This window comes from Hemicordylus capensis, chromosome 2 (assembly GCF_027244095.1).
Source record: "Hemicordylus capensis ecotype Gifberg chromosome 2, rHemCap1.1.pri, whole genome shotgun sequence".
Taxonomy (NCBI): Eukaryota; Metazoa; Chordata; class Lepidosauria; order Squamata; family Cordylidae; genus Hemicordylus; species Hemicordylus capensis.
Window position 1 is genome coordinate 77,292,862 of NC_069658.1, and position 22,792 is coordinate 77,315,653.

Sequence of the window (22,792 nt, forward strand, 5' to 3'; positions counted from 1 at the left end):
TTCTTTATAAAGGATGATTCCATTCAGCTATGGGAACAAGGCTTTTTAGGGTAAGGCAAAGGTTGGTGTAGGGAAATAGCATGAAAAGTCATTTCTAGCTCTTAGCACTTATTCTAAACGTCTGATTGAATTACTTACAGATAAGTATCATTGTCAAAGTAGTGCAGCTAGCAGTTGGAAAAATAGCTGAATGAAAAAGTAAACAGACTACTTACAAGCATTTCCTTGGGAATAGCACCTGGAAGGGAGAGGAGCTCTTCCTCCAATCAGGGGTGAACCACATATCACAAGTTGACAGCTTTTGGACTGATGGCCATATAGGATCTCACAGGGATTCGGGAGTCTTTAAGTCTCTCTCACACACACTGAGATCAAGAGGATTTCCGGTAACATGACCCCCGGGAGATGCAAGTTCTGGGAAGTGATCCATTTCTTTCTGTGCTAGACAGGCAAAAGGGATTGGAGTGGAGAAGTGTGATATCCTGCAAGAGATGAGTTGGGGTGGGTGGCAGAATGTGACATGTTCATGTTAGAGTTATGGTTGAAACTCACATTATATTGACAAAGTAGATTCTGCCACTGCAGATCAGGGATACCATTTTCTATGCCCACAGTGGGCATAGAGCAGTGGGAGGCACCTTTAAGAGTAAATTTGTATGCGCTTACCTCCCGTACCACTGCAGCTGAATGCTCTCCTCAGCAGGAGCATGCTGCCCAGCACCTGCTGTGGCAGCGGATCAGCTCTGCCACTCAGCTGGCAGGGGCGATTTGCATGCCAGCAAATGACCTCCACGTATGTGCCAGCTGAGTGCTAGAGCCAGTCCTCCTCTGCAGCAGGTGCTGGGCAGCGTGCCGCTGCTGAGGAGAGCTTTCAGGTGTGGTGGTACGGGAGGTAAGCATTTGCTAACCAGCACTTAAAGGTGCCCCCCGGTGGTGCCCTCACCAGCCGCCACTGATATGTAGACCAAATCTTAGTGAGACCAAAGCAGGAGCCAGAGTTCCAGGTTTGGCCATTTAATAAGATCTAGTGAGGTGGCTACCTCATGTGGCAGATTGGCAGAGGTGGCCAGGGCACCCCACTGCAGTCTCCCCCACCCTTTTCACCTCCCTCCTCTCCACTCCTATTCCCTACTCTCCATGCAGGGGGTAAGGAATGGAGCAACAGGAAATGTAGACTCCCACTTCCTGTCACTGTTCCATTCCCTCTTCCCCGAGGGAGAGTAAGGAATTGGAACAGCATGTTGAAGAAGAGAAGGGGAGGCAGCAGTGGTTGCCACCAAAACCAAATAAGATGTTGGGGGTGGGGAAAAAGAGTCTGAGCTTGCCAGGGAGTGCACACTGTGTGCTGAGAAGCTTGAATAAGAACTGTTGGGGTAGAGACTGCGGCCATGGAGATGATGGTGGTGGTGGTATTATTATTTTATTATTTATTTACACAGTCAGACAGGTGTTATTGACTAGTTTGTTTTATACAGACATCAAGTCCTCCCGAAGGACCTGGGTGGCTGAATTTTATTATCAATGTTGTTGCTGTTGTTATAGATATCGTCACAGAATATAGGCTGTTCCCAGTAAAGTTGCTTTTTGTAATTGGCTGATGGTGATTTCTGTGGCCCCTGTGGTGTTGAGGTGCTCTTCAAGGTCTTTTGGAACTGCACCCAGGGCGCCAATTACCACTGGGATTATTTTTGTCTTCTTCTGCCAAAGTCTTTCAATTTCAATTTGTAGATCTTTGTATTTGGTGATTTTTTCTATTTCTTTTTCTTCTATTCTGCTATCCCCTGGTATTGCTATGTCAATTATTTTAACTTGTTTTTCTTACTTGTTTTTCTTTCTTCTCCACTACAGTTATATCTGGTGTATTGTGTGGCAGATATTTGTCTGTTTGTAGTCGGAAGTCCCATAATATTTTTACATCTTCATTTTCTTCAACTTTTTCAATTTTATGGTCCCACCAATCTTTGGCTACAGGTAGCTTGTATTTTTTGCAGATGTTCCAGTGTATCATCCCTGCTACCTTGTCATGCCTTTGTTTGTAGTCAGTCTGTGCAATCTTTTTACAACAGCTGATTAAGTGGTCCACTGTTTCATCTGCTTCTTTACAAAGGCAGCACTTGCTGTTTGTTGTTGATTTTTTGACTTTTGCTCTTATTGCATTTGTTCTTAGTGCCTGTTCTTGTGCAGCCAGTATTTAACCCTCTGTTTCTTTCTTCAAGTTGCCATTCTTAAGCCATTGCCAGGTCTTTGTGATGTCTGATTTTCCAGTTATATTGTGTAAATATTGACCATGCAGTGGCTTCTTTTTCCATTTTTCTGCTCGGTTCTTGACTTGTTCTTTCTTGTAGGCCTGCTTTCTTTCATTGGTGTTGAATAGTTTCTCGTTATTGACCATTTTAAATGCATCTTCTTCACTGTCCTTGATATATTCTTCAAGGCCTCTTTTCTCCTCCTCTACTGTTTGATTGACTTGCAGCATTCCTCTTCCACCTGAGCTGCGAGGGAGGTATAGCCTATCTACATCACTGCGGGGGTTTAGAGCATGATTGATGGTCATTATTTTCCTGGTCTTATGATCTAGCATCGCTAGCTCTGCCTGGGTCCAGTCTATTATTCCTACAGTGTATCTGATAACAGGTATAGCCCAGGTGTTTATGGCTTGTATGGTGTTCCTTCCATTGAGTTTGGACTTGAGGATTTTTCTAACTCTCCTGATGTATTCACTTCCAATTTTTCTTTTAACTTCAGTGTTGTGTGATGTTATCAGCCTGGAGAATGCCCAAGTATTTGTAATGTTCTTTCTCTTCCAGGTTCTTGATCTTCCTTCCATTGGGCAGTTCTATTCCTTTTGTTTTTGTTATTTTCCCTCTGTTCATTATTAATGCAGCACACTTGTCTAGTCCAAACTCCATTGCTATATCGCTACTGAATATACGGACAGTGTTTAGCAGTGATTCGATTTCTGACTGGGACTTTCCATACAACTTCAGATCATCCATGTACAGCAGATGGTTTGTTTTACTTGATGTTTTAGATGTTTGGTATCCGAGGCCTGTTTTGTTTAGTATTTGTGAAAGTGGGGTCATGGCGATTACAAACAACAGAGGCGATACTGAGTCCCCTTGGAAAATGCCTCTTCTAATGCTAACCTGTCCAAGTGTCTCACCATTGATTAACTGTGTACTCCACATGCTCATTGCTTTTTAAAATAAATATCTGAATGTTTTTGCTGACACCAGTTGTTTTTAAACATTTTAGTATCCATGTGTGAGACAATGAGTCGAAGGCTTTCTTGTAGTCAATCCATGCAAAGATTGCTTTTTCTTCTCTTGCAATTTTCTAAAATCATTTTGTCAATCAGCAGCTGGTCTTTTGTGCCTCTGGTGTTCGGGCAATTTCCTTTCTGTTCAATTGGAAGCTGTTTGTTAGTTAATAAGTGTTGCATCACTTCATCTGCTATTATTCCAGTTAATAATTTGAACATGGTTGGCAGGCAGGTTATCGGTCTATAATTACTTGGAACTGCACCTTTTGCTGGGTCTTTCATAATGAGATGAGTTTTCCCAGTTGTTAGCCATTGTTCAGTATCACCTCCTTGCAAAATGTGATTGAACTGTTTTGATAGTTGTTTATGAAGGCTTGTTAGGTGTTTAAGCCAAAAGCCATGCAGTTCATCGTTGCCTGGCGCAGTCCAATTTTTAATTTTCTTTGCTCTTTCACTTATTAATTCTGGTGTTATTAGATCTTGCATTTGTTGGTTACATTTTTGACCTCTTTCATCCAGCCTGCTTTTTTATTATAATCTATTGGATTGTCCCATAATTTCCCCCAGAATTGCACTGTTTCTTCTTTATTTGGTGTTTCTAGGTTTCTTGCAGTTTCTCCTTCTTTGCTTTGGTAGAAACGTCTCTGATTCAACTGGAATTGGAGATTCTGCCTGTGTTATGTAATTCTGGCTTCATACCTGCTAATCTTCTTTGACACTGCTGTTATTTGCTGCTTTATTATTTCCAGGACTTCTCTAATTTTCCTTGAATCTAGGTGGTATTTTTGGATCAGATACTGTTTGGTGTTTTCATTCTTCAGCTTCTTGTCTTTCATATCTTTCAATTTACTAGCATCTGATCTAAGCCTGGAGATTTTATTTTCTAATCTAATCTTCCATTTAGGTGATGTACTACTTTTTTTACAGGTCCACTGATCTTATATCCGAGCTCTTGTGTTGTGATTGTTGCTGCACTGTACATTCGTTGGTTTGTTTCTTGCAAATTATTGGTTGTTATTTCTGCAAGTGCAGCATTGACATCTTTTAATGCCTGAGCAAGTTATTTTTTGGCAATTGTTTTTAGAGCGGGAAGTCGAACCCTGCTGGTTGTTTGGTTCATGTGCTCAGTTATTTTTTGCTTTAGTTCTTGTTGCTTTTCTGTTAAACGGCATTTGGGTTTTTGAGGTGAAGGCAAAGGGGAGGTTGCTTGGTTTTGATTTTGAAACAGTTCAGCAACAGTGGCATCCTATTTCCAACACCTCCTCCACCTGCGCCTGAGCAACTGCTTCAGTTGGTGGTAATTTTTCTTCCATGTCTTGAGCCTGTGTTGCTCTTTGCAGTTCTTCCAGCTCAACTTCTGTGAATACTTTCTTATTATGAATCTTCTCTGGTCTGCTAGCCTTTGTTCTGTTATTTCTGTATCTGGATGCTTCTCTTTCCAAATCTGGTACATTCTTTTTAAATAACCTCTTCTAGTTGGACTAGACTTGTAATAGCAGATGATGATGATGATGATGATTAATTTATTCAATTTCTATACCGCCCTTCTAAAAATGGGTCAGGGTGGTTTACATAGAGAAATAATAAATAAATAAGATGGACCCCTGTCCCCAAAGGGCTCACAATCTAAAAGAAGCATAAGTAGACACCAGTAACAGTCACTGTGCTGGGGGTGGCTTTGCGCTGATAAGCTTGGAAAGGGACCAGGGTAAGGGGAGCTGTAAGGAGCAAGAATTTGTGCTGTGTGCACTTATGCAACTTTAACAGCTTGGAAAAGTACCAGGGGGGTGAGAAAGGAGGGGGTTGGGGCTGTAGGACCAGAAATTGTGCTTAGTGCAGCTTGGCACATTCGAGAATGGGGAAGGGGAGACAAGGACTGTGATACGGCTGTGTAGGAATTTATGCTGAGATGCTGGTCATGTGGAGAGGGCTTGGGAGAATTGGGACCCAAAAGCAGAGTCTGAAGCCTGAACAGATGAGTCAAGCCAGGAGTGGAGACAGAAGGTTCAAGTCAGAGCCAAGCAGTCAAGGCTAGAAGTCACAAACAGGAATGGACCAAAAGCAGGGATACATAGCTCAGGCCCCAGCTCAAACAGGAAGTTCTTTATAGCCCTCTTTGTTCCGGAGGGAACAAATTGCCAGCCTGGGTGACTGGGACCAATCCAGAGCCTGAAAGCTGTCTACTTCTGGGCTATAACTCCTGAGTTAAGTTGGGCTTCTTGGAGGAAGAGTGGGATATAAATGTAATAATAACAATAACAGTAGTAGTAGTAGTAGTAGTAGTAGTAGTAATAATAAACCAGTCAATAACACCTGTCTGACTGTGTAAATAAATAATAATACTCCTCCTTTGAGAATGTTCCAGGCTGCAGCTAATCACAGAACCCAACATTTTCATTTCCAACCCAAGCAGCTCCTGACAGTGTGTTCCTACTTTTCTTCCATCATTTTTGTTTTTGAGATGAGGTGATTACAGAGATTGAACATGCTGTGTAACACATTATATCATACAGGAAGTAGGATGCAATTCTCCTAATTTGACATATGCATGCTGTTTCTGGAATTGATAGTGTGTGACGCAGCCCCTTATTGCTGTAAGTTCATAGTAAAAACCATGCAATCTTTAGTGCTATTACAACTGCAAACAACAAAATCAAGACTGCCAGTTTCTTCAGAAGGAATATTGAGACAATAAAGCCAAGCATGGATCTAGGTGAAACACTCAGGGTTGTACCTTAAGAAAGTTGGTCATAATTACTTAAGTCTCTTTACTTTTAACGAGACATATGAATTATAACTATCTTTAGGTACAGCCCTCAGTCTTGATAAACTGAAATCAGTATTGTTGATCTTTATGAGCAGTGTGTTGATGTACTGATACCAATGTATACTCTAAGCACTAAATATTTCATTAAAGAGAAAGAAAGCCATCTTTGTTTTGTTTAATTGCATTAACTTTTTTGAATGCTCTTAATAAAATAGAACCAAACTTAATAATTTTTATTTCGTTTTGCAGTGGAGTTGGGTACAGTTTAAATTAATAAAAGTAAATAATTCTAGTTTTACATTATGTAGGGAAAATATTGGTCCTGAGTTAGCCATTTTACCCTGATATTATGAAACATGAATAGTTCTTCCAATCATCTTTACATTGTACTTGAATTCAGATCATAGCCAGTGTTGGCTCTTGTACATTTTTCTTTTAACTTGCCTCCATTTCAAGCCATACTTAAGCTCTACAGTGAGCATAAGGAGGCCAGAATCAAATGTAGATGTTCATTTGAGTTACTGCATCTCCAAGTTAGTAGTGGCTCTCTTGCTTCACAAAGGAGATTTCAGTAATCATTTGATATGTGCTTGGCACCCTGTTTGCGCTGTAGCCGAGATCAGTGCCCTTGCATAAAGATTGCCATCACACTCTGTCAAAGACTTAGTTTGTGAATAAACATGAGTAGAGAAACCTTTTATGCAAGAAGAAAAGGCAGGTGACAGGTTATTATTATTATTATTATTATTACATTTATATCCCACTCTTCCTCCAAGGAGCCCAGAACGGTGTACTACATACTTGAGTTTCTCCTCACAACAACCCTGTGAAGAGAAGTGACTGGCCCAGAGTCACCCAGAGACAGGCTGAGAGAGAAGTGACTGGCCCAGAGTCACCCAGCTAGTATAATGGCTGAATGGGGGGGAATTGAACTCGGGTCTCCCCGGTCCTAGTCCAGCACTCTAACCACTACACCACGCTGGCTCTCTTGGTTCCTTTTTATACCACTAACTCTTCCCCCCCACCACCAGTGCAAAGTTCCACCTGAGAGAGGGGCAGAGATATTGGGGAACTGGGAAATGGGGCAGATAATGAAAATAGAGAAGTGGCAAGCACACATTTACAACTGACCATATGTGTGCCTAGACTGTGCTTGAATATGTGTAACCAAATATAAATAGGGTAAAATAAAGGCAGCTTCTTACACAATTGGCATGAAGCAAAGATATACCATGATATCTCTTCGTGGTATCATACACAAAGGGAACATCTGCATTATTTCATTCATTCATTCATTGATTCAATTAACATATTTGTATACTGCCCAAAATGCAAGTCTCTGGGTGGTTTAAAACAAAACAATAACAACAAGTAAAAAGGCTAAAACATTACAACAATTTAAAATGTAAAACAAGGTTAAAACTGTTAAAAACCATCAAACTATTAAAACAGTATCTAATTAAAAGCCTGGATGAACAAATGTCCTGGAATGCCTTTCTTAACATTGTAAGAGATTGGGGGGGGGGGCCCTCTTATTTCAGCAGGAAGCGTGTTCCAAAGCCTCAGGGGAGCAATGGAGAAGCCCATCCCTGAGTAGCCACCAGACAAGCCGGTGGCAACTGCAGACAAACCTCTCCTGATGATCTCAATGGGCGGTGTGGTTCATAGTGAAGAGGTTCTCTTAAATATCCAGGGCCCAAGCTGTTTGTTTGTTTGTTTGTTTGTTTATTGAATTTATATACCACCTAGTATAAAAATCTCTAGGCGGTTTACAGAATTAAAACATACAATATAACACATTTAAAATTCATAAAAAGATAAAATTTATAGATAAAAACACATTAAGATATTAAAATACAATCTCAGTTGAAGGCCTGGGAAAACAGGTACATCTTTAGAGTCCTCCTAAAAGCAAACAGAGAAGGAGATGCTCTTATTTCAGCAAGGAGTGCATTCCAAAGCCCTGGGGCAGCCACAGAAAAGGCCCGAACCCGATTTGCCACCATCCGAGTTTGCAGCACCCATAGTCAGACCTCTTCAGATGATCTTAATAGGCAACAGGATTCACAACAGAGAAGGCGCTATCTTAAATACCCTGGATCTAAGCCGTTAAGGGCCTTATGGGTAATAACTAGCACTTTGTATTTCAGAAACCTATCAGCAGCCAGTGCAGTTCTTTTAGAATTGGTGTTATATGGTCCCTTCGGGTAAACCCAGAGACCAGCCTGGCTGCGTATTCTGTGCCAATTGTAGTTTCTGAACTACATACAAAGGCAGCCCCACATAGAGTGCATTACAGTAGTTAAGCCTAGAGGTTACCAGCTTATGTACCACTATTTTAAGGTCACTAATCTCCAAGAATGGACGTATCTGGCGTATCAGCCAAAGCTGATAAAAAGCACTCCTGGCCACAGCCTCAACCTGAGAGACCAGGAAGAGTTTGGGATCCAGGAGCATTCCCATACTACGAACCTGGTCTTTTAGGGGGAGTGTAACCCCATCCAGAACAGGCAGTTTTAAGCCATCTCTAGGATCCCGACCCCCTACATACAGTACCTCTGTCTTGCTTGGATTTAACTTCAGTCTGTTATCCCTCATCCAGCCCAATTACCCCTCCAGGCAGGCACTTAGGTGGGGGTCATGCCATTTCCTGATTAAGTTGGTATGGAAAAATAGATCTGGGTGTCATCAGCATATTGATAGCATCCCAGACCAAACTTCCTGACGATCTCTCTCAGCGGCTTCATGTAGATGTTAAAAAGCATTGGAGACATTATGGAGCCTTGTGGAACCCCACACTTCAGCTCTCGCTTTTCAGAGCAATAGTCTCCAAGCAACACCATCTGGAATCTGCCAGACAGGTAGGAGTGGAACCACTGTAAAACAGTGCCACCCAATCCCACCTCCCTCAAGTGACCCAGCAGGATATAATGTCCAATGGTATCGAAAGCCACCGTGAGATCCAAAAGGATCAGCAGTGTCACACTCCCTCTGTCGATCGCCAGCTGGAGATCATCCATCAGGCTAACCAAGGCAGTCTCAACCCCATAGCCCACCTGAAAGCCAGTCTGGAAAGGATGTAAATAATCTGTGTCATCTAAAACTGCCTGGAGCTGAGAAGCAACCACTCGTTCAGTCACCTTACCCAAGCAAGAAAGATTAGATACGGGTCTGTAATTAGCTAACTCTGAGGGATCCAATGCAGGTTTCTTCAAATAAGGGCTAATAATTTAGAGCTTTATAGGTTATAACCAAGACCTTGCATTTTGCCTGGAAACTTATCGGCAGCCACTGTAGATCTTTTAAGATAGGAGTGATATGGACCAGCTGCAGTTTCCAGACTACGTACAAAGGCAGCCCCATATTGAGTGCACTGCAGAAGTCAAGTCTGGAGGTGACCAGCAGATGTACTACTGTTCTGAGGTCATGACCCCTGCTAACTTGGCAAAGAGGCACCTTTTAACTTGGTGATTCTCTTTATTTAGCAGGGGGAGAGTAACTGGCTGTATCCACCCCCAGCACAGTGCCTCCAGTGACTGTTGCTGGTATCTATCTGATGTTTCTTTTTAGATTGTGAGCCCTTTGGGGACAGGGTTCCATATTGTTTGTTTGTTATTTCTCTGTGTAAACCGCCCTGAGCCATTTTTGGAAGGGTGGTATAGAAATTGAATTAATAATAATAATGATGATGATGATGATGGGAACAGCCTATATTCTGCGACGATAGCTATAACAACAGCAACAACATTTACAATAAAATTCTGGCATCCCAGGTCCTTGGGAAGGACTCGATGTCTGGATAAAACAAACCAGTCAATAACACCTGTCTGACTGTGTAAAATAATAATAATAATAGAAAAAGTTGTAGATTTATTATATAATAAATAATAATTATAATAAATAATTATTAAAATAAATAATAATAATAATAATAATAATAATCTCAAGAAACGGATGCAGCTGGTGTCTCAGCTTAAGCTGATAAAAGGCACCTCTGACCACTGCCTCAACCTGGGACACTAGGGAGAGGTTTGTGTCCAGAAGCATCCCCAGACTGTGTACCTGTTGCTTCTGAGGAATAGAGGTGTGCACAAAACCAGCTTGGCTTGTTTGTTTCAAATTCAAACCAGGGTGGGTAGATTCGGTTTTGGTTGTGCTCGAACTCCCCCTAGTTTGGTTCAAATTCAAGCCCAACTTAAACCGGTTCTAAGAGGTTCTATGTAGGGTATAATGGGGACTTGAACCGGCCCATTATTCTATGCAGAGCAACTGAAATGGGTCTAGATAATCAGTTTCATCCAAGACTTCCTGGAGTTGGGAAGCCACCACATTCTCAATCACTTTGCCCAACCATGGAAGGTTGGAGACAGGCCTATAGTTGCTTAACTCTGTGGGATCCAACACAGGCCTCTTCAAAAGATGTCTAATAATTGCATCCTTAAGGCAAGGAGGCATCCTGCCCTCCCTCAGAGAAGCACTTATGATCTCTACTAGGACTTGAACCGGCCCATTATACTATGCAGAGCAACTGAAATGGGTCTAGATAATCAGTTTCATCCAAGACTTCCTGGAGTTGGGAAGCCACCACATTCTCAATCACTTTGCCCAACCATGGAAGGTTGGAGACAGGCCTATAGTTGCTTAACTCTGTGGGATCCAACACAGGCCTCTTCAAAAGATGTCTAATAATTGCATCCTTAAGGCAAGGAGGCATCCTGCCCTCCCTCAGAGAAGCACTTATGATCTCTACTAGGCCTTCTACAACAACTTCCCTGTCAGATAGTATAAGCCATGTTGGGCAAGGGTCAAGAAAACAGGTGGTAGGCTGCAATGCTCCAAGAAGCTTGTCTACATCCTCACGAGTCAGAAACTGGACCTGATCCAGCCTGACCACATAAGAGGAGTTGTGACACCTCCAATTCAGATACTGCAGTAATTGTGAGATCTAAATCCGTCAGCCTGAATACGAGAGATATTATTCACAAAAAACCTCATTGAACATGTCACAGTGGGTAATAGATGGTTCCAAGCTCTGATTCAAGGTAGAAGGGGCACTTAATAGCTCTCTCACAACCCTGAACAACCCTGCTGGATGTGAACTTGCAGACGCAATATGGGCTGAAAAGAATCTCTTCTTTGCTGCCCATATCGTCAGAGCATAGATCTTCAAATATGCTCTATATTGTAATCTGTCAGATTCGAGTTGTGTCTTCTTCCACTTGCACTCCAGTCATCTACCTTGCCGCTTCATCCCCTGTAGTTCTTCCGTATACCAAGGGGCTAATTTTGAAGTGGGTCGGAGAGGATGCTTAGGAGCGATTACATCTACTGCCCTCGTGAGTTTGCTGTTCCAATTCTCCACCAGGGCATCAACAGGATCTCCTGCAGACCCAACACTAAATCTCCCCCAAAGCTTCTTGGAACCAATAACCTTCTCGGGCGGACCATTCTAATGGGCGTCTCGCCCATGTGAAGGTGGGGTGTGACTGTGAGTCCAACCATAACCAGATGTGGTCTGTCCATGACATTGGGGAAATCACAGGATCCTCCCTTGTGTTTGGGACCTTATAGCTATAATTGTGTGGAAATAATACCAATTTGTTTGATTGTGACATGCAACTAAAGATAGAATCATGGATAATTTAACATAATCTTGCGTGGTACAAAGGGGCTGGCATCTGAAAAAAGTCCCAGATTGACAGTCAACTTGCTTTTCCAGTATATGACCTATTCCTATTAAGAGCAGCAAAATGAGTCCATACTAACAGTCTGATTATTATTAATGCATACTGTCTGTTACTGACCCACTTTGTTTTGAATGTGCATTGGCTATTAAGTGCCATGTATTTGAGGGTTATAGATTTTACAAATTCAATTTAAAATATCCCCTGCCATCATGCATTTTAATAGAGTTTACTGAAGAAAGTCTCTACATGTTGCCAGGAGCAAGATAGTAAAAGTATTGCATTAAGTGTCTGTTCCCTTATTGTCATGTAGAGGAATTACTAATCTGGGCACTGAAATTAATTTTCTCAGAATGGACAGATGGATTTGTTTAAAACTGCATGCTGATTGAGTCAATTTTTGAGGGGGGAAATGAATACAAATTCAAATAAGATGCTAGTACTCTGTACTGTGTATGCATTTTATAACATCAGAATTTGCTGTTCCAAGATGAAGGATTATGCAGAAGTCATCAGTGACCATCAGTAAAAGGAGAATTAGTGATCAGTGATCACCAATAAAAGGAAGAAGAGAGATAAAGATAGATAGTTGAGCTCAATTTGATGTAAGTATTCCGTAAAACTAAACAGATCCGTATGTTTTTTGTGTTACGTGCATCATTCAGTCACATCAGCTTGTAGCTGATGTTCAGCACTGGCAAAACAAAACAAGCTTATTGATTATTTTCTGAAGCACAGCCACTCCTTTAACATAAATGTAGTCTTCTCTGTATCAGGAGTACCTATCACTTATTTTCTCTTCTGCTTTTTCAGCAGCACACATTGCTAATACTTTGCTTTTAGTGTTGTAGCTAGGAGACAAAAAGAAACACACACACCCTAAACTGTCATGTCAATCATCCATCCAGCAGCAGTTGCTATTAGCACAGTTTTACTGTATAGCATTAAACTGTCACTAAATGAACCTAGCCATATATTTAAAAACATTCATTTTCTTACCTTTTAAATCTATGGTAAAATTCCTTGGAGGTTTTCCCTCGCTAGAGTTTTATAAGTGAGCCTTTTTAAGTAAAAGAAAAGCTACTTTGGACTAAATATCGGCACAAATACCTTGTAATAAGCATTTCTTTAAAATGGAGAGGTGTGCCTAAACCACAGTTCGAGCACCGTTTGAGAGCGGGAGCTGTAAGAAAAAGGAGAGCAGGTCCTTGCCTGCTCTTTGCCGCCCCATGAAGCTTCCTCTGGGGTGGTGCTCAGCCCAAGTACCCCGCGTGTTCTTTGTTATTGGGGTGCAACAGTGGGAAAAGGCCCCTTTGTGGTATTCTTGGAAGCATCTGACCGATGTGACTGTTTTGAAAATGTTTTATATCCTTTGAGAAACTGATTGTGGTTCCTCTGAAATGCACACTCAAATGACAAAGTTGTAAAAATAACGTGGCATGTTTTTCATTAAAATGAAAGTGTAGAGTCTTCAGAATCTATTTAAGGCTGTTAGAGGATCAACGCACTGTTTATTTTAGGAATTCACGTATGCATTGTCGTTGAGCCAATCAAATGGTAATGCAAGCTTTGTGACACAGATCTACAGAATATAGCAAGACTCTAGTTATTCTCCAGACAAAAAGTTGTGATAGTCTGATATTTGGATAAAGATGAATACCATTGAAACAGATGTATACTACAAGTGGAAGAAGTGGTGGTAGTGAACATGCAATGCATTGGATGGGTTAAATGGGTTTTGGTCAAATAGAACCATTGCCCATTTCTTTCCACAGTCTTAAGAAGAATGAGCCCAAATATTCAATAATGCTAAATCAGAGCTGTCACGGCCATGTGGTATAGAACCTGAGATTATATGTATGATTCCTTTGATGGATTGGATCCAAAGGTGCTTTTCATCAATAAAGATATGCATCCTTGTTTTATGCTAGTCTCAGTCATGGCCCATGAGCCATCTGAAGCCCACACAGTTCCATAATGCAGCCCACATTTTTGCAGAAATTATTTTACCAGGCCTGCTGATGGCGGCTGGAAGGAAGAAGCCACGTCGGTTGCTGACATGACTGTGTGTTGTGACAGCAACAGGAAGGAGGGCACAGAGTCACAAGGCAAAGTCCCAGCATTCCTCTGCAGTAGAGAGCAAAGAAACGGCAAGCAGACAGTGAGATGGTCAAAAAGGTGGCTAAACCTCCCCCACTCTCTCCTGTACAAGCCCAGAGTTCTGATGACAGCACTTAGAGAGGGCAACAGCTCAGTTAGGAGCTGGATCCATCCCAGGAAGGAGATGTCAGGTCAGGAACAGAAGTCCCTGGTTTTCAATTGAGTTTTTATTGTCTAGTGACTACAAGACTCCTGGGGAGATGATAAGCAGACTAATTGTTTTTGCTGCTATTTTTTTTTAATTAAAACTTTGCTAATCACAAATTACCTATTCTAATGATGCAAGAATGGTTGGATTGATGGTGGTTTTGATCAAACTACTTTTGCGTGTTCATGAAAGCTACAGCCTCCTTTCCACTCAAAAGCTTTCAGTCCTGATCTTGAAGGGAAAGTGTAAACCATAGTTTGATGATTTGGATGCAGTGGCAAATTGTAGTTTGATGCAAAATAGGCATAACTAAATAGAACGTGCTAGGGAAGGGAGAGTGTGTGAGCCTGAGGCTTGATCGTGTGAACTGATCTACACAGTGATGGAGGACTTGATGTAATACTTCATACTTTGTCTTTGCTGATATTTAATTCATTGTTTTCAGGTAGATTTTTTTTCAAATTTATCAGTGGCAATTTTGATTTCTAATTCAAAGAATCCCCTGCTGCTAATAAAAACAGATAAGCTCATCAAAAGAGGCAAGCTGCCTGAGGAATGTCTCTCAGGCTTGGTCCAACAACGACTATAAATCTTCCGGAAGATAGTGAGGCTGTTCTCATGCGCACCCTAACCCTGACTAGGGAAGCCCAGTCTGGGCTAGGCTGCATGTGAGAACCCTTGGGATCAGGCCTGATTCTGGTGGGCAGAGCCACCTAGTGCAGTTTTTCAACCTGGCTCTGTATTTGCTTTCCTCCAATACACTTGCTGCCAGCATACAACTATTCATTAATGATCTTATTTATTTATTTTATTTATTTATTCGTCACATTTATATACCGCCCAAACTTTTGTCTCTGGACGGTTAATATAAAACAATTAAAACACATATAAAAAGTTAAAACAATTCAACAATTTAAAATCAATCACAAAATTAAAACCAACAAATTTTAAAAGGCTGAGAAAGCTTGGTTAAAAAGATTGGTGTTTAGATGTTTTTTAAAAATTGCCAGAGATGGGGAGGGTCGTATCTTAGTGGGGAGTACATTCCACAATCTCGGGGCATGTTCTTACTGAGCATTTAAATGTCCTCCCTACTGTTAAGTGGCAAGTTAACATGGATGTGGAGTAAAACATAAGGAATATCTAGGGTGAACTTTCAACAAAAGTTCTCTCCAATACATTGATTGGAGAGAAATAACAAATGGATATTGTTTAGGTAAGAGCTGTTAAATAAGAATAGTAGAATAGGAAAGGTACATAGGGCTGGCCTGTTGGAACAACGCCAGATTCCCTCTCCCAATATAATTTTATTCGCTTTGCCTTCCAATACTGCTTACAGGAACACTGAATGGTAAGCCTTGTTTTAGAAGGCCACTTTTTCCAGAAGAACATGCTCTGCTGGATCAGGCCCCAAGGCCTATCTAGTCAAACATCCTGTTTCACACAGTGGCCCACCAGATCCCTCTGGCAAGTTCACAGCCAAGAGCCGAGGCCATGCCAAGACAGAGTGACAGTCTCAGCATGTTCAAGCCCTAGGATTCCAAAAAGAGGTTCAGCCACTACCTAGTAGACAGCATAGTGGTTAGAGTATTGGACTAGGACCGGAAAGACCTGCGTTCGAATCCCCATTCAACCATGAAATTCACTGGGTGACATATCTCTCAGCTTAACCTACCTCACAGGGTTGTTGTGAGGGTAAAAATAACTATGTACAGCACTCTGAGCTCCTCGGAGGAAGAGTGGGATACAAATGCAAAATGCAATAAATAGTATCAGCTAGACATCTGATATGATGGAAGCCTCCTTTCTGAGTGGTCTGTGGTCTTTGCCTTTCTTCAGCTTACTAAATATTCCAAGCAAATGATGTTGATCTCACTTTTGAGTCTTCCAGCACTGAGAAATGCAAGCACCAGTTGAATAATCTACAGAGCCAGATTAATTCAGATTGGCTCCTTAAAGGTGTCAAGAGGGAAGCTCAACTTCAGCTCTCCCTCTCGGGCTTCTAGATGAAAGAGGACTCTGCAGTCATCTTTCCTGCTCTTTCTTGCTGCCTCTCTTCTCTGCTGCTCTGGTAGTCGTCTCCCTCTTGGATCAGGCAACTATCCTTGTCCCTGGAACCAGCAACTGCTATTTTTGATTCTGCTCTGCCCTTCTATTTGTACTCCTCTTCTATGGAATGTTGAAAATCCTTGACCAGTCATGAGATATCTGTCCTGGTTCAGTCTCATTGGTTGAAATCCTACCTGTGCTGAACTTCTTATTAAACTATTTTGGATCTTCTTTAGTCCTGTAGTTTGAATCTAAGCTCCTGCCTTTTCCTAGACAAGCCATAAAACCAGCCAACTTCATATTCAACATTTGACTTGACAAAACAAGCTAGATTCAGCCCAAGAACTGTCCTGAATGCTATGGTTTATCAACATGACTATAAGCAACCTTTACAAGGTGATTTCTCCAAAAAGTGCATTTCTCAACTGTTAAAGTATAAGTGATCCTGAATATCTGTGTGGTGTCTGCACCATGAAAACAGCTATAAAATGTCAATTTATCTTAGCCAGGCATGGAAAAATCCCAGTCACTTAGAAATGTGATACTGGGATTGAGAAATGTGTCCTATGAAAACCATGAGCAGAGCTGGGGGGAAGCAATCCAAACTCGTGGATGCCAAGCTATCGGCAGTAATCTGAAGTGTGAATGGATGTGCCTTTGCCTGGGGTTTTAAGTCTGGCATGATGGCATACCGACAAAATGTATTAACTCACATTTCTTCTTGCCTTTCCCTCTTGTGTTGTAAATTGCTTCATTACTCCAGAGTTTATGCTGTAAAGCAATTCAAAAGACAAAGTGGTATGTTGACTCATTTCTGTGATTAAAATATTACTGTTTCCGACAAAAGGATCTTGACTGAAAGCGGCAGAGTTTCCTTTTTTGCTTTTTTCATTTCTCTCTCTTTCTCAGATCTCTAGCTAATAGAATGTGATTAAGGTGTATGCTGTTGCAATTGATACAGTGTGCTTCGGAAGGAAAACGAGTTATAATTTAAGATAGCTAATAATGAAAGCGTGGTTGCAGTAGAAACTCTTTCCTAGTTCAATCAAGGGGTTTCCAGCTAATAGTAAAAAGTCCTATTACAGAGCAATCCCAAGCCTTAACAATTTCCAAAAGCAGCTCTAACATATATAGTGTATTAATATGCATGGCTAAGCGTTTCTCCTAGTGAACATTTAAATCATAGCAGCATATCTGCACACACAGACGTGCTTTTTAAATACAGCAGTTAATGATTTTTTGGTTCTGATTGGCAGTTAGTTGGTAACCTAATTTGTCCAGCGTGTTGTGTTTTAAGAATGTAAAAAGCAGAAATATTGTGCCACATAAGAGACTAACACAGCATGTCAAGATTAGTCTTGACTAATCACAGTGTGCCCTTGGCCAGGTAAAGGGCAAGGAATTTATTTAAACTTTTTCTCCTGTGTTGCCTTTTTAATAAAATGAGCTCAAAGCAGCTAGAATACAACATTATAAAACTACTGAAGCATCAAAATGCAAGAATTTAAGTAAAGCAGCAGAGACAAATAGTCCACAAAAATTCACAGCTGTAGAAGATAAGTAAAGAGTATGATCACACTAAACAAATAATAGTTGGCAAAACAGAAGATAACCCAAAACATCCTCAGCTAACTACAAAGGCCTTCTTCAGCAGCTAGTTGTTGTTGTTTTTCCTGAAGGCATGCAGTGTCAGGACTAGCTGACCTTTCTGGAGAAAGAACTCAACAACACATTTTCTCATCTAGAAGTATTGCAAATTAATTTGGTTTTAAGCATGAGGAAACAATAGAAATACAGTATAAAGAAACCCAAATTAACAAAGTGCTTTCATTTATCCTCAGACGAAATATTATAGACCTATGAAGTAGGTAGTGACTTAGTAAGGCTTAGTAGGTATTCGTCTGACATCCTATATAGAAAAGCCACTTCATGGCTTCCGTTCCGATTATGGTTCTGTTTCTCTTATGCTTGGTGCAAAAAAGGACCAGAGCCTATAGGCACACTATAACACTCTTTGTTGCAAAGAGCTCCTAGGCAGCTGCAGCAGTAGCAGCAATGCTTCCCAAGACAAGGGAGGAAGAGGAAGTGGGCTTCCCTCCCCTTGCTCGCAAGGAAAGGCCATGCCATTGCTCAGGCTTTCTCTGCCCCCTGGGTTAGGGACCTTGGGATGATGGCCTGCTGCTACACCCCATTTCTTCACTTCCTCCTCAAAGCTACCACCCATTGCAGAAATCGTGGCAGCCCATGCATCCAGGATCCACAAGAGAGTGCAAGCATGGCCTCTATGTGAGCATGGCTTGGCTGGAAGCTAGAACTCCTTGTGTTCCTGCAGCGATCATGCAAGGACAACAGAGATGCAAGCGCTGGCCTTAAGTCTTGCTGTACCACAATACAGGTGATTAGGCTGAGACCTGCTGACTTACATACCATGCAGCATGCTGCCAACGGAAGGAGGGTGCACGCACACGACTCCTCTCGCAGCCGAGAGCCTGTTCCTGCTAGCAGCAGGGATGGTGGCTATGCGTCTATTGACATGAGCCATGCGTCTACACTCCTGTGCGGCTCCCGCCATTGGGAATAATGGCAAAAGTGGCACAGGTTGAAGACACACGGCTTACTGTGAAGGCTAGCAGCTTTGACAGCATGACATCACAATCACAATAAATCATGCTACATTCCTGTTTTTAGGGATGAGCTAGTACTACAAGCAGATACATGGGTTCGGGGGCTTAGGGGTAGAGCTCTGAGATACTGCATGAACTGTGGAATTTTAAAGGGAAGTTTTTTAACCCTACCTTCCTGGTTAACTTGGATCTGTTTTGATAGGGCTAAATGATAGCTTAACAGGTAAAAATGTAAAGTTGCAATATAACGAAATATTGCTTTTACTCAGTTTTTCAAATGTGAAGGATATGTACTACTCTTCAGTTAGCTTCTAACCACAAACAACATTGAAATTCCCCACTACTTTTCTTGCTTTAAATGCTGAGTAACACTCCTGTCATCCATGGGTACTTTAAAGACAAGTCAACCTGTCGCTCCATCTGCCTGTGTATATGTGCTTGACGTTAATTTGCCACGTTAGTTTATCGCTTTAGAAAGGTAGCTTTAAAATTGACAGCTGCCAGAGTTATGCCAGTTTTGTTTAGAGCAGAGCTGAGTCAGATTTTTGTAAGTTTCCTTTTTGTGTCACAATTTGCACATGAGGGGGGAATCTTCCCATTGAGAAATTGCATAACAGCCAATTTGTTTCTCTGCTTTTTATCTAACCCTGGGACACTGAACATTGCTTAGGCAGAGCAGTGGAAAAGATCCTGAAGGTAATGCACAGGGCATAGCTTCAGGAAGCAACTGAACCAGAGGAGCAAGGCAGCTGTACAATTCCTGACCTTGGCCCAATTAGAAAAAGCTCCATAACCTGAATACACTGTCCCTGAATATATTCTTTGTAAGCTCATGTGACAGCCCTGCTTCAACCCCACCTCAAGCCCTAACTACAGTCACTTGTGCTAGCAGGAACTCTTGCAGAATGTTTAAAAGGGGACTCTTGTTTCATTCAGTTTGTGGAGCTTCCTCAAACTTCATCAGAAAGATTTGAGGAACTGCACAGCTGTTTTGCCCCCAAGACTCAAAGAGCCTGTGTGACCTGCTCAAGGACGACCCAGGTTCCTGGAGCCTAAAGTACTAGTCTTTAGGGGCTTTTGCAGAGCTTGGTCTCAGCTGGGATTGGTGTGCAAGGCTTGGGTGAAAAATAGATAAGATTCTGAGCGCAGTCAAAACCTCTGAGAAATGGAGGTGCTTTTGACAAGAATGAGTTAAAGTGAAGCTTAAAACATTTTTAGGTTCTGCTTTAATTTCATTGCATTGACTTTTTAAGGCTCTGAAATCTAGGCTGAAATATGCTCTATCCCCCCCACCCCGCCACACAACCTCCATACTTCTCATTTCAAACTTCATAATGACCTGATTTGGAGTATAAATTTGCTTAGCTCATAGTGCTCAGGTGCATGACAAAGCAAACATCATTTCCCTCAGAAATTCTTCTGTGGCTTTGAATTTTAAAATCAGAATGTGATTTTAGTTTGTTTGATTCTTGTCCTATATACTATTGATAGCTCAGATGGAACTAAGCATATGCCCCAACGCAGGACTTTTAATGCTTCTAGGGACTGTGGCAAGCCAAGGAGGTTCCAGGCCTGGGGTGAGGGAGAGCTGTACGGTCTGTCTGGCCAAGTTGAGGAGAAGCTCTCCAATTCTAAGTTATGCAAAGGGTTTAATGTATTAGCTGCCCACCCACCGCACCCCCAGTCTCTGTTCTATTGAGCTTTTTAGTTTACAGTGGGGGCAGATGCTTTCCTCCCAAGAGTCTTTACATTAAACATAAAACTGAAGCTTATTGGGCAAAAACATTTGAGATCAACATTAGCTAGAGAGCTCCATAAAAGCAAGGTTATGGATGGAGCTGCTTCAGGCCTTGAAAATCCTCCTGTTTGTACTGTGATTAGTATCCAGTATTTCGATTAAGGCAATATAATATATTACTGTACAGCCAACAGAATATATTAATTTTAATATTAATTTTAGAACTCTTAAATGGTATTTTTGAATGTTCGCCAATGAGTTTTTGGTATTACACACTGCATATTTTATCAAATGGATTTTAGTGCTTTGTCACTAAATCGTGTTTCACTTATTTGTCTGTAACATTTAAGCATATATTCTCAAAAGTACATTAGAGCTTCCCCACTGTAACTTTGTGTGAATGAAACGGCCCAGTTTTTGGCACCTTAGGAGTGGTGTTGCCAGTGCCAAATCTGGTTTGACAGTTAAGTGAATTGGCCAAGTTTTGTTGGTTCCGTGTGAAGAGCAAACTTCAAGTAATATTTTATAATATTTGCATTTTTTGTGTGCTTTTCATAATAATGTGTTGGCATTCATTCAACTTGCATGTAATAAACCCAAAGACGTGGACACAAAGACTGTATTTAGAAATAGATTTCTTTTTGCCTTTCTCCCTGCCTCCAGCCACTTGTTGACTTTCTTTCGGTTTAAGAGCTGATGGAAAGTTATACAAATCTTTTGCTTTGCTTTTAGCATATTATGTTCTGTATACAGAAGACCAGCGGGAATCATGGCAGAAAGAACCTTTTCCAGTACTTCTGATTTTTTTTCATGATTCCATTCCCAGAATTGCTTTGTTTCCTCATCAGAGTTAAGACTAGTCTCTCATACAAATTACTGGTCCTTTGTAAGTTTCTCTAAGTTGATAGAAAGAGGCCTTTTCTGCAGAAGAGAGGGGGAGGCGTTGGGGTAGACATGCTGGCCCCAGTGATTTTATGGCAATGTGTTTGCTCATCCTGAGAATTCAGTATGCCAGACCCCAGTTCTCTGAAATAATTGGGCCAATGGTAGAATGTCCTCCATGCAACTTGTTTTTCTTTTGTGCCTTGAACCAAATATTTCTATAAGGCATATTTTAACCCACTGAAGTGGAAGAGGTTGCATCTTATCAGTTTAATCTTTCTGGTTAGGCATAGACACATAATTATATTTATGCATTATTTTTGTTATATCATTGATTTTCTGACAGTCTGACTTTCATATATCATATCTGAGGAGGTCAAAAAAAGCCAAACATTTATGCACACCACATAGGAATGTTTTATATGATTTGGTTTTTCAATAAAAGTTTCCTGCCTTGTTACTTTTTTCAGTTAGAGCAGGTGAGACATTATACAGCATTTGGAAACTAGCAAACAGCCTATCAGTACAATGGTGTTTGTTAGCCAAAGATGTCTTCTTCATCTCTAGACCTTCCATTCCACCTTGAACAGAGTCCTCATCTCTTTGAAGAACAATAGGATCTGTTTCTTTGTCACAGTGAGTGTCTGTAGGCAGAATTGTCAGAGCAGCTAAGCCAATGACAGTCAGAGGGACTGTAACAGGAGTATGAGAAGGACTCTGAGATGAGAGCCAATTGGCTAATCTGCTGCAATGTCACAATCTGCTGGTGTTGAATTGCACATTTCATGAGGACCTCTGAAATTAAACACCAAGAGTGCCTACATGCCTTCAGCTTTCAAATAGTACCTTTGTTGTTGGAAATCCATTGAGCAGTTTTGGAGGCATGCTTTTAAGGAAATATTAATTAAGCCTAATATTCCTTTGATATAAATACAAAAAAATTACAGCCATGTTGGTCTCCAAACAAAATTGCCTCGGTTGCAAGCCTTCAAAGCAAATTGTGTCCCTAAATTGTCTGGTCTAGATAGCGGCTCATTTGTTTTGTGACACATAGAGGTTGTTCATATGACCTCAGCCACTCGCATGGAGAGGGTTAGGGAAAGGCAGGAGTTTGCCTGTCTTCCCCCACAGATGAGCAGCAGCCATCTCAGGCTCTGCTGCATGCCTACACAAGTTGACACACTCAGGACTCCGTGATGGGGTCCCGAGCTGGGATCAGGAGCAGGAAATCCTCCCACATCCCAGCGTACCCCGCATGAGCAGCTGAGCGGCTGCTCTCAGTAGAACAGCCTCTCTGCTCAGTGTGGCTGCTCTTCCACCCCTCAGCTCACTGCCTAAAATGGTAGTGGAATTGTTGGTTCGTTCTACCCGGTAAAATCGATTGCACGGCCAAGTGGTGCAGCGATTGCTGCAGTCGTGTGGGGGAAGGTAGGTATAATCCTGCCTTCCCTGCCAGCCCTCCCTAGCCACCAGGAATT

The 22,792-nt window shown here is 41.5% G+C and overlaps 1 protein-coding gene and 1 long non-coding RNA gene across 3 annotated transcripts in view; one reads left to right on the top strand and one right to left on the bottom strand.

Moving 5' to 3' along the window:
• Positions 1–22,792, top strand: part of COMMD10 (COMM domain containing 10) — a 93,019-nt gene that overhangs the window by 58,948 nt on the left and 11,279 nt on the right. The gene's annotated exons all lie outside the window — the stretch shown is intronic.
• The window catches only part of LOC128348052 (uncharacterized), a 33,741-nt gene that overhangs the window by 5,735 nt on the left and 5,214 nt on the right, over positions 1–22,792 (bottom strand). Inside the window, exon 2 of the long non-coding RNA XR_008317893.1 lies at positions 216–482. This is a non-coding gene — a long non-coding RNA (uncharacterized LOC128348052). The remainder of the gene's footprint in view (positions 1–215; positions 483–22,792) is intronic.